The sequence below is a fragment of the Grammomys surdaster genome, unplaced genomic scaffold (assembly GCF_004785775.1).
Source record: "Grammomys surdaster isolate TR1022 unplaced genomic scaffold, NIH_TR_1.0 125749, whole genome shotgun sequence".
Classification (NCBI taxonomy): domain Eukaryota; kingdom Metazoa; phylum Chordata; class Mammalia; order Rodentia; family Muridae; genus Grammomys; species Grammomys surdaster.
The window spans coordinates 2,460,038-2,471,425 of NW_021620581.1; the positions used below are offsets into that span (position 1 = coordinate 2,460,038).

General features: G+C 35.0%; 1 non-coding gene across 1 annotated transcript; it reads right to left on the bottom strand.

The window, feature by feature from the left end:
• Window positions 1-10,488: 10,488 nt before the first annotated feature.
• Window positions 10,489-10,607, bottom strand: LOC114639648. Its single transcript, XR_003714038.1, has one exon. It is a non-coding gene; the product is annotated as a 5S ribosomal RNA (ribosomal RNA).
• Window positions 10,608-11,388: the final 781 nt, after the last annotated feature.

Genomic DNA, 11,388 nt, shown 5'->3' on the forward strand with positions numbered 1-11,388 from the left:
ACATTCTGTGGTCCTGGCACTGAAGGAACAGCCAAGCAATGGCTAAGTACTTGTGTCTCTAACTTTTTGTATTTTTAAATAGAAACAAAAAACCATCATCACCGTTCTTATTCACAAACTTGTATGGGCAAAGCTCTGTGGAGATGACATTTACTTGTTTGTAAAAATGTAATTCAAAGCTGAAAATTTCCTAGAAGCCCAAATAGGCTTCAAACTTGAGACAGAATAAACAGCTAGAGATATGTAAGAAAAGTTGGTACTGATTCATTCTGACAGGATAGGTATTAAGAATAAGCAGTTGTAAGATGGTGTGGTAGCCTGGAGACTAGCTGTAATTGAAAGCCTGAGTCTCTTTTTCATAATACAAGTAGAAAGTAGAGGTACCATAGTACAAAGTATTCAAAAACAGTTTTCAGACATATAAGGCCTTTCTGTCAGCAAAATTCTCCAATATGCAACCATTTGTTTTATTCAATAGGATATCGAGAAGAAGAATCACTGTGACACTTTCATCATGGAACTGAATGAGAATACCAGTGAACAACTCAGCATTCTGAGTGTGACTGAATATATAGCTTACTACAATATATTTATAGCTGCCAAAATTTCTAATGGGTAACCACTTCTTAAATGTGGGAATGGAACTGTGCTTCCAAAGATAACACTCTTTGGGAGGGTTTCCAAGCACTAAAGGATACCACAAACCATTTATGTTTATACATTCAGAGCCACACTGACTCAGTTCCTAAACAATCTATGGATTATTTCTGGACTTAGAGTCCTCAACAGCTTTTTAAGTGACACTGCCATTCTTAAGGGCACATTTCAGGCAGGAGGGATAATGAGATCAGGATTTGAACTTAGATGAATTTTTCTTGAGGTGCTATAACCATGTTTTCTTTTTTCTATTATTTTTAAATTTTTAAAAATCAAATCATAATTTTTACTTATTCAAACAGGGGTTATAAACACAAAAAGGCATGACATGGGGAAGGGGATGACATCAGAGCATGGGTGTTCAGGGGGAGTACAGATATCTTTCAGAACAACAACCACATTTTCTAAAGGAATAAAACACACACAAAAAACAATGAATCAAACAAACAAACCAACTGGCCTGATTGGGTTGTCCTTTCTGGGAGAAAGGTAGGACTCTTTAGGAAAACAGATGAACCAACCATGTATCTCTCTTCATGATGATCCACTAACCAAACAAGAAATGAATACACAAATAAGTCTCTGGGATATTTCTATAAGATACTATAGGTGAGGGATGTATAGAATGTATTGACTTAGCCTCTGGTGTTCAGGAAAATACAGGCATTTAAAAATAAAAATAATGTCTTATGGTAAATTGCTAATATGGTAGAAGCAATGTTTTCTCCATAGAAGTAGTAGAATGGGTGGACAGATGCAGGCAAGATAAAAAAAGAGCCTCTTAATTCTGGGTGATAGCACGAATGATACCACGGAAGCATCGAAGTTCATGGTTTGCCCTTTCCAGGCATTATTTGCCATGTGACCCTTCCTTTTGAGTCATTTTCTTTATTTTGAAATACAGGAACAGTAGTACATATCCCCTAAACACCTATATAATGAGGGACTAAAACTACCCTAAGCAACACTGAGTCTTACAGAACAGACCACACTCTCTCAAATAAAGTCAATTACCGAATGATGTTGTTGGACCCCTGACCTGAAGTTATCAAGTTATTATCACTATGTAGACTACTAACTTTCTTTTTTATTTTATTTCCCTTTTCCATGACATCTCAAAGTTCCTGTCAGCCCAGTGAAGACTGACTTGGGGACACTGATGTCTTTAACTGTTCTTACAAACATGGATATATGGCAATTAAGCCTTCTTGTTTCTGCCCTTCACTGCCATTTCACTTTCTCTCTTTCCCCAAAGGATGACCTCCTCCTCCTTCTCCTCTTCCTCCTCTGCCTTTCTCTCTCTCTCTCTCTCTCTCTCTCTCTCTCTCTCTCTCTCTCTCTCTCTCTCTCTCTCCCTCCCTCCCTCCCTCCCTCCCTCCCTCCCTCCCTCTCTCCCTCCCTCTGTGTGTGTGTGCATCTGTGTATTTATGCACATTTATGCTTTCATGTGTAGGCCTGAGAAGATGATTTTAGATTGCTTGGAGTTGGGGTTATGGTGTTCATGTGCTACTTCATAAAGATGCTGAGCACTGTACTCAAGTCTTCTGTAATAGCAGTGAGTTTTCTTGACTGTTGAGCTAGTCTCCAGTGCTCCCATCCTCTTTGTCTCACTGATTAGGGTTTTTGGCACAGGTAGTATAGCCTTGTTTGTTGGAAATTTGAGCTGGGACTTTGGCTATAGAACTCCAGTATCACAGAGACTTATACTTCTCATATGTGCTCATCTGAATATTGATGGGTTTCTGCAACTTAGGATTCATGATGGTTTCTTTAAAAAGTTATTCTTTCTATCTATCTATCTATCTATCTATCTATCTATCTATCTATCTATCTATCTATCCCTATCATCTATCTAGTGTAGGTATGTATGTCACAATGCACATATAGAGGTCAGAGGACAGTTTGTGGAACTATATGGGTTTCCAGGATGGAACTCAAATGGTTTATGCTTTGCAGCAAGCATTTTTACCTCCTGAGCTATCTTGCTAGTTCTTATGCTTATATTCCAAACATATGTACTTAAGAGGTTAAACTCCTTTAAAATGAATTAATTAATTTACTTATTGTGTATGTGTGTTTATGTGTGTTCACATGTACATGTATATATGGATGCAGAGACTAGAGGGCAATATCTGGTGTCATCCTCAGGGCAGGCTGTCTACTTTCTTTGAGACAGGGCCTTCTAATTGGCCTGAAGCTCACCAATTAGGATAGATTTGCTGGCCAGTGATCTCCTATGGATGTGCCTGTTTTTGCCTGGGATTATGAATATGTGCCATCATTCCCAACATTTAGTAGATTCTGTGGATCAAACTTTTGGTATCCTTTTCAATCTCCCAAATGCTGAGATAACAGGCATGAGGTACCATGCCTGGTCATAATGATATATTTTAACAAATACTCAACCAACCAACCATTCAGGTCTCCTGGATCTTTTGTCTGAAGTAGACTTAATCTTGGCCTATTGACTCCAGTTTAGCAGAGTTGTGCTAAATATGTTTACTGAGAATCCATTTACTTGTTATATCCTGTCCCACCCTTGCTTTTCTATCAAGATCCTTACCCTCCCCATTGGTGTATGAGTCATTAGTTTATCATTACCAAAAAAGGAAAATCTTATAAAGCCAGTGTAGAAAGTCTATTCTTGCCTTTGATATTTAATCAAATTCCACTTAATAATTTTTCATGCAATAATCCTCTTATTCTGATTATCAGAAAAAAATTTCAATTTCTCTTTCCTGTCTTTCCTTGTGTCCACTTTCTTTTTCTCTTATTTTAGTCATTTTTCACTATTAATTCACCCAAAAGTCTTCTTTATTGTTATCAAATCTCATAATAATTTCTCTTTAACATCCCAACAATCCTGAAAGTCATGATCATATTAAAGTCTGTTTATTTAAGAAATGTCAGAATAGTTTCTCTTTAATAGTGTACATGAGTCTTTGTGGAAGTAAAACAGCTAAGACAGCCAATATAACCTTTATCTCCATTGTTTACTTTAGTGATTATGTTACATGGCAATATTAATGCCACCATGTACTCATGGTTATAAAACAGTTGACCCTCGGGACACTGTGGAAGCTGACAGAACCTTATTATAAGAATCCTTTAAAATCAGAAAATTTCCTTCACATGGTAGCAGAAGATGAAGTCAGAGAGATTGAAATAATTGATGGATCAGACGAATTTTGGCTGACATGAATATGGAGTAATATCATGGAAAGGACTTAGAGGTGCTTATTGAGGTTGAGGACAACCCATGATCAATACCCAGCAACAAAGTAGGCACACACTCTTTGATCTTCCAGGATGAAGAAAACTTACTCTATCATGTACGATAGTCTTATATCTGCCTTCAAAGACACACACACGCACACACACACACACACACACACACACACACAATTTATCTGTTCCTCTAGAAAACCCTACTTAATACATCTAGAAATGTGTCCCCTGGGTGACTCTAATCAAGTCAAGTTGACAATGAACATTAACTGTCACACTACTGGCAGAATGCCCTGTTCCTTAAGGTAAGGTTGGCTTTTCTCTAATAAGTCCCAAAACTGATTAGATGAGGCCCATTTACATTATAGAGTGGAAATCTGATTTTTCTTTTTATGTTGATTTAAATGCTCATTTATTTCAAATACTTAAAAAAAACTCCACCTAGTGGATAGGAGGAACAAGAGATCTCTGTTTTTAGGATAAGTTCAGAGAGATGGAGTCAAAGAATACCCCTTGATTATAACAGTAAACTCTGTCTCATACTTAGCAATATGGTGAGCCATTTATCATTCCTTGTAGAGGAGCAAGAAAGGACTGGAGAAATGGATTGAAAGTTTCTCCAGGGGTTCAGAAAGATGACAGACGTGCGTTATCTGACAAAGGAATTTGGGGAGAAATATACTCATTAGTTTAACATATCAAATATATCAAAAGGTTTTCAGGGTGTCATCAAGGTTAAAGCTATTGAATAGACAAACAGTATTGGTATTTGTGGATTTAACACTGGATTTGAATGACCCAGTAATCCTCCCAAAATATGTGTAAAGCCTAAAAACTACAGAAGAGCATGTCCCTTTATATAATCCAGTCACTATCTTTTAGGGTAGTTTGCTGTATGTTCAAGGCCAACAAGATGTTAAGAATTAGAGCTTAGATTCAAACAGATCAGAATTCAAATTGTATAGACATAATTTCAGTGTGTGTGTATGCACGTGTGCGCATACCAAATTTTTTTTTTTTTTACCAAACACGAATGTGTACGCATGGTCATGCTTATGTAGAATATACAACTGTACCTAAGTATCTACCTTGCAGGTATTTGGATTCAGATAGATGAAAAGCACTTCACACAGTGCCTGTAAGTAGGAGGAGCAAACAATTGGGAGTTGTAGTACTGTGAGTAGTATCATAAAAAGAGATATGGGAAGTAGAGGATGTTTGATGTAATCCTAAAACTTTAATACCCATACACAGTGTCAGCTTATCTGTGGAGGAGCTGGCTTTTGCTAGTAGATAGCAGGTAGAAAGAAACTGATAATTTCCTAATCCTTTCTTTTGTGCATCATTAGTAGCATAGACAAGAGCTGCATACAAAAAAAATACAAATAAAATGTATGCAATTTGTTCACTCTGACAGTTACTTGATGTCCATATTGTGCCATATTTTTTTTTACCAAATGCTATGATTCTGAATGAAAAGAGCAAGTTGCTTTGCATTTAATTACTATTATTTATTACTTTGTATGACTTTAGTTGTGATTATATATTTTTGTAAATGCAAATTTATCTTTTGTTTTTGATGCATAAAGGAATTTTTCACCATAATTCTGTATCTGGTGACCTTTGCATCCATGGGTTGATATGATTGTTTTAATGTTGCTTCAGCTAATAGATAATTGCAGACACTGTTTTTTCTTTACTTAATGCAAATTACATTAGTTTAACACATAATTCAAGTTCTTTTTACATTTCCTGTTATCATTGCTACCTTAATGGTCTCTTCAGATCAATTATCTGCCCTGAATGTGAAATTTTTCTTACTACAGATACTTTTGTCTATACTAATGTTTCTTTCCAACATGGATTAAATGTAACACATTTGCATGCACACACAGATACACACACAGACACACACAGAGACACACACACACAGACACACACACACACACACACAGGGAGAGAGAGAGAGAGAGAGAGAGAGAGAGAGAGGCAGCTAGAAGTTGAAAAGAATTAATTGGTTTCCTGTTTGACTAGAAAGACAGGGTTCTAACTATAGAAAGCATATTAATTGGTTACATTAATTGGAAACATCACTTTCTGCTTCACTATTGTATGTAAGGAAAGTGAATACTACAGTGTAACTAGGATTACATGGGTGTGTTCAGACTCAGAGTTTTTAAGTGTGGAAATGTAGGCTAATGTCTGAGCATTAACAGATGGACTGTATGAGGACTCACCCTCATCAGCAGGTTAAATTTTGACAACTGGAGTTCATGAAACTTAACATGCATATGAATAAATAATGAGAAATATATTTATTATAAACTTAAATAATCTTTCCTTTTACAAGAATCTAATAAAAGCAAAATTAAAAGAAGTATTTTATTTCCTCATAAGTAATAATGGACAAAGCAAATTGGCCACACACTTGGAACTTAGCTTGTAAGTCTCACTTAGAACCATCTGACCTATGAACTCTCAGCAGGCCAATTTCCTATTGTAATCCAGGGAGGAATGGTTCAGGTCCTTCACGAGGAGGTGGAGGAGCCCTTGAGAAACTTCTGCTTATAAATACATTCATTACTCTCTTTCCTTTTTCTGGTACCTGAATCATAATGAACTGTTGTTATTTCAGATAGAGCCATTTGAGAGAAAATAGGCTGGCAGATGACAAAGGATGGACATCCTCAAAGTTGAAGGGAGTGAAATTATTTCAAATACTTTGCAAAACCACACATTTAACCTATGTATGGATTAATGAGATTTTCACATTTAATTCTTCATGTATTTGTTTCCTACATGAGGAACAAAATATGAAAATAAAGAAGTAGAGCTGACACTAAGGGATAGGAAACATTTTCACAGCAGTATCTTGTCAGCTTTCCATTATCCCTTGATTTAGCAAGATCTAGACATACACATCTGCTGCATAGTTAGGTGCCAAAAAAAAATACTGGAATGGAAAAACTGGAAATTACCATATCTCCCTATATCAATTTAGTCACTTCAATGCCCCATGGGACATCTGAACCGAAGTTTGCTTTTAAGATGAATATTTTTCAGATATGTTCTTTTGAGTTTAAGTGTTGGCCAACTTAGGTATATGGCTATCTGAGTAGTATGTGAAATGAAAAATCTTGCTAATAATTTGCCTTAAAGTTTGTCATCAATGGTTGTGTCAAAGTTGTTGCCAGAAGTGTGAACTCTTCCAAACAAGGTCATTTTGCCAGTTCCAAAGCAGTGGACAGTAAAGAAAATATGGGGCTTCTCCCCATATTGGCCCAGACTGGTTGAATCTCTCCTGTAGTTCCTAATTAAGAGAGCAGGTGTAACTTTAAGAGTTTTGAAGGCAGTACAGGATAAGAGAACAACTACAGTAATGCCAAAAGGGTTGTTGAGAAACAATTGCACAAGACTACAGGTGTATTTATCTCAGAAAAGGTGTCCAGATGCTTTGTGCTTCATGTTTGAATAGTGAGAATTGAGAGCAGCAAATGATTTGGAAAGTTTCCAAATCACACGTGCCAGAATGTGTATACATGTACAAATGTATGTTGACTGTTTGTGGATATGACTGCATTGTGATGTCTTGTTGGCCTCACCGTTTTGGAGAGAAATCTCTTTGCAGCTGTCTCCAGGATGTAGTACAGTTAGTTGCCTTTCTGAGATGCTCCAATCTGAACAGAGCCAAATTATCGTTGTAGCTGCTGGATTTTGGAATTACTCTCATTTCCACTGACTCTGGGTATTTAATATATTCTAAGTGTTCTTTAGTTTTTTCACAAGTTTCCCAAATGGGCTTGTCTACTTTAAATCATTGTGTATGTCTGGGTTTCCAGTTTCTTACTAGAATTAGTTTTGTCCTGAATATTTGCCCAAGTGCCTTTGTTTTTAGCTGTAAAGTTCTTAGTTCTTGCACCACAATGGCACTTTAAAAGTAGGACCTCAAGCACCCTGGTGCTCCAACAAGGGGACTAATCCCTTCCTGTCTGGACCTATTGTCCTCTTGTTTACCCTTCTAATTTGAACATGTTTAAGAAGCTTCCATAGGGTACTCACCTGAGATTTTCTATTTGATGACAATTACTATGTAAAATTCCTAACTGGCAAAAAGTTTTATGGTTTTCTTTTTTTCTGAAGGTTTTTGAGGTGTCAAAATAAAAGTACTTATCTACATTTATACTTATAAATATATCTAAAGAAAGTGTATATTACATATACACTATGCTAATAATATAAATATATGCTAGTATTATATGTGTGTTTAAAAACAATGAATCACTAGGCTAATAGGACTAAATATTTTAATTTGGTATTTCCCCCTTTAAACGTACTACAATGTTCTTACATAGTAGTTTTCACAAATACTGAAAAATGAGGTATACGTTTTAATTTAGTAGGTTTAGTTGTATAGTTATAATTAAATAGTACAGGTAGTAAATAAATTAAATAATACATGTAGTAAACAAACTAGTTTTAAGTAGATAGAAACTTAGATGTTGATGTGTTTCTAAGTTGGTTTTCAGAAGTACAAAGCTGGAGGAATGGGATAGAATAAAGGAGGAAAGGCTTAACTATAATGATTATTTTATTACCAGATAATGCATTTCCCTATAGTGTCTTTGTTTTTTGATCTGTAAATATAGTGTTAAACATGTGACTAATTATAGATATATTTCCTAATGGTGTTCATACAATAAAGTACTTTTAGTACAGGGTCAGTGCTAAAATATTGTGTATATATTCTTCTTCCTGGTTAATGTCTTCTTTTTACCAATACTTGTCACAATCTCATAATGGGACTTAACTAGAAGATGGGAAGGATTATATCTACTTCCAAAGCTGCCGTGTTTGCCTTATTGAGAGTTTGTCTAACAGAAAAGGTAACAAAGAATTCATCTGAGATAACACATGTTTTAGAACATAGAATTATACCCCTGAGATTGTTATCATAGCACTTGTGTACTGGGACCAGTAATTAAATACCAGGTAGTGATCAGCTATACACTCATCTTCAGATGCAAGGGCAGTTGTACAATAAGAACAGAGAATGTCATATATTTTAGGGAGATAAAAATACAATTTTCTGCTTGGTGCCAAGGCAACTTTCAAATATTTTGTCTGAATTTTATTATTCAGAAGGAATGTAATCTGAAAATATATATTTCTAATATTACTAGGATTATGGCTGTGATTTTGGGCAGAAAATGGAAAATGTACAATTGGAAACATTATAGAACATAAAATAAATATGGTTGTTTTGAAATTTCCAGAGATTACTTGACAAATAGGCATTCAGGTATCCCTTATATTTAAAAAAAATATTGTCAAAGAAATGTATATTAGGAAAGTCATTTGCTAACTAGTAAGGATTGGTTGACAACATTCTTCATTATTGAACTCCAAATCTGACATATTCTACTATTCTTGGTTTCTCTCAGTTATTAATGTTGATAATTCACTCTCCAAGGAAACATTTTTCTTCTACAAGGCAAGAGCTCAAAATGGTGCCACCCATAGAGTCTGGTGCCAGATTTTGCTGTGCCACATTGAGTAAACTACTCAATTTCCTCTCGTCTAAGTTTTGTTATTTGAAATATAATTTCCTTATTGGGATTTTCTGAAAATAGAGGCAATGTACATGAAGTCTCTAGAGAAACAATTAGTACATAAATAATATTTATGAGACATCATTATTGTTATTTTCATTTAGGAAAAAGGCTCCTGGTCATTTTGGCTAGCAAGAATACTGTGACTTGTGGCAACTAGAAAAATATATTTCTAGGTAATTGTCTTATGAAAGATGATTTTTCTGATATTAAAAAAGTTTAAAAATTAGATATGGAGGTAAATTTCAGTACAATTCACAGTCATGACCCCATATTTCTTATATGTAGAATGTATCTTGGTATATATTTTTAAATTTATTCATATATATATATATATATATAATATATATAATTTATATATTATACAATGAAATATTAAAGGAAGGCCAAAGGCCATTAATTTGCATCAGAGTTGGGCAGCAACATAGGTAAGGTTAGAGGGAGGTAAGGAGAAAAGAGGAAAATAATAAATTACATTTTAATTTTATAAAGCTTTACATATACAATAAATTAGGAGTTTGTGTGACACTGAGGCTTTGTTTAGTGGCGCATTGAACAGGGCTTTGTGAATATTAGCTCATTTTCATGAACTGACTTGTTAATAACAACAATTGAACTTACATAATAAACTTACAGTAATAAAATACATAAACTATCTAGAGTTGAGGCATTCCTGAGATTTTCTCCTTTTATGTTAGTGTATCTTTTGATATCATCCCTGTTGAGGTCTTGTTTAGGCAGCATGTTCTTGAGATGAATTTCGGAGATGTAGATTCCCTGGGAGACACAATCTCATTCCCATTCCTCATTTCATCACAATTCTTTCCACCCTATTAGAACTTCCAAACAAGCATTTAATATTAGTTTTATAAATGTTTTATAAATTTAGTGTTTATCTTATCTACAATTTTGTTTATTTTTATCACTATATATTTTTACATTTTATGGTTTATTTATTTATTTATTTATTTATTTATTTATTTATTTATTTTAAAGCCTATAGCACCCGGTATTCCCAGGCGGTCTCCCAGCCAAGTACTAACTAGGTCCGACCCTGCTTAGCTTCTGAGATCAGACAAGATCAGGTGCGTTCAGGGTGGTATGGCTGTAGACTATGATTTATTTGTTAATATATGTGAGGACACTATATGTATACCTGCATGCCAAAAGAAGGTATCAGATCATATTATAGATGGTTGTCAACCACCATGTGGTTGCTGAGAATTCAACTCAGGACCTCTGGAAGAGCAGTCAGTCCTTTTAACCGATGAACCATCTCTCCAGCCCTACAATTTAATTTCTTACAATAGACCAAATGGTATAGGCAAGATGTACACCATGGTTCCAAATATTTACTGATGGAATAAGAAAAAAAAAGACAAATGAAAAAAGAAAAAAACAAAGCTTTGTAAGGTACTATATCTCACATATTCACATAACTATTTTAATTTAAAGCCAAGCTTCTAATCCAACTCTCCATTGTTTATGTAATATATATTTTTTAAGTTACCTTAAATAGCCCAAGGGTCCCTGTTGTGTAACTGGGGGCCTTTCCTCTGAGTGCGCCCAATACAATGGTTCATTGCAAAGGTGGTGTTAAGACCTCCTTAGAGGAGTGAGTTTTTTGGTGTATCTCAGCTTCTCACTTTTGTGCTGTGCATTGGAGAGATGTTGTAATAAACTTGATTGCGAGCCCAGGAAAAGAAGTTAATTAGGCCCTTTCCTAACTAAGGAGTGTTTACCTCATTATATTACCAGTAGAGGGCACTATAACATTAGAATAAATAGAAACCTTTTGCAAGAAGAAAGGGTTGCTTCAAGATATTACTACAAAGGCAGAGTTACAATGATTGATACTAAATGAGCATGAGAAACCCTTGTAATAGTAGATCAT